The following is a 1,377-nucleotide window of genomic DNA, read 5'->3' on the forward strand; positions in this document are numbered from 1 at the left end:
ACATGGTTTAAAATCAGGAAGGGAGTGTGTCAGGGTTGTATCCTTTTCCCATACTTATTCGATCTATATGCTGAGCAAATAATCCGAGAAGCTGGACTATATGAAGGAAAACATGGCATCAGGATTGGAGGAAGAATCATTTACAACCTGAGATAGCTGATGATAGAACTTTGCTTGCAGAAAGTGAGGATGACTTGAGGCACTTAGTGATAAAGATTGAAGAACACAGTCTGCAGTATGGATTACATCTCAATATAAACAAGACAAAAATCCTCAAAGGTTGACACAATAAGCAGTATCACGATAAATGGAGAAATTATTTAGGTTGTCAAAGAATTAACGTTGCTTGGTTCTACAATCAATGCCAAGGGAAGCAGCAGTCAGGACATTAGATGACATGTAGCACTGAGCAGGTCGGCTGCAAAGGAACTCTTTCAAATGCTGAGGAGCAAAGATGTCTCCTTGAGGACTAAGGTGCACCTGACACAGGCCATGATATTTCCAATCACCTCGTATGCATGTGAGAATTGGACAATGAATAAGGAAGACCGAAGAAGAGTTGATGCTTTTGAGTTGTGGTGCTGGTGAAGAATGTTGAAGGTACCATGGATTGCCAAAGGAACTAACAGATCTGTCCTGGAGGAAGTGCAGCCGAGATGTGCCTTGGAAGTGAGGATGGCCAGACTTCATCTCACCTACTTTGGTCATGTTGTCAGAGGGGACCATTCCCTGGAGAAAAATGTCATGCTTGGAGAGGTGGAGGGTTGACGAAAGAAGGGAAGTCCTTCGACGAAAGGGATTGACATGGTGGCTGCAACAATGGGCTCAAATATAGCAAAGATCATGGAGCTGGCATGGGATCGGGTGGTGTTTCGTTCTGCTGTGCATGGGGTTATGAGTAGGAAATGACTAGACGGCACCTAACAACAACAACAACAGCGGTGATGGGTGCACAACAGGGTGAATACAATCAATGTTAATGAATTATACACTCTAAAATGCTTGCAGTGGCAAATACTCTGTTATATATATTTTACCACAATACTTTTTTTTCAATTCAGTCATATAAACATTGAGTATCATATGTTTGCTTTGTTAGCAAAATTTTAAATTAAAAACTATTTGTAAATCTAGTGCTCGCTTCGGCAGCACATATACTAAAATTGGAACGATAGAGAGAAGATTAGCATGGCCCCTGCGCAAGGAAGACACGCAAATTCGTGAAGCGTTCCATATTTTTTATCTTTAGGTATCTTCAAAGGATTGAGAGACAGACCAAAGAAGACACAGAAAAAACCTTACAAGAATTTGGGAAGAAAATACAAGAACAAAACGAAAAATTAGAAAAGATTCTACATCTACAGATAGAAATCCAAA

General features: G+C 40.5%; 1 non-coding gene across 1 annotated transcript; it reads left to right on the forward strand.

Annotated features, from left to right (window-relative positions):
- Positions 1-1,133: 1,133 nt before the first annotated feature.
- LOC122150252 lies at positions 1,134-1,240 on the forward strand. The gene has a single exon (XR_006163563.1). It is a non-coding gene; the product is annotated as a U6 spliceosomal RNA (small nuclear RNA).
- Positions 1,241-1,377: the final 137 nt, after the last annotated feature.

This window comes from Orycteropus afer, unplaced genomic scaffold, assembly GCF_000298275.1.
Source record: "Orycteropus afer afer isolate SDZICR_OR568_19922 unplaced genomic scaffold, OryAfe1.0 scaffold00110, whole genome shotgun sequence".
Classification (NCBI taxonomy): Eukaryota; Metazoa; Chordata; class Mammalia; order Tubulidentata; family Orycteropodidae; genus Orycteropus; species Orycteropus afer.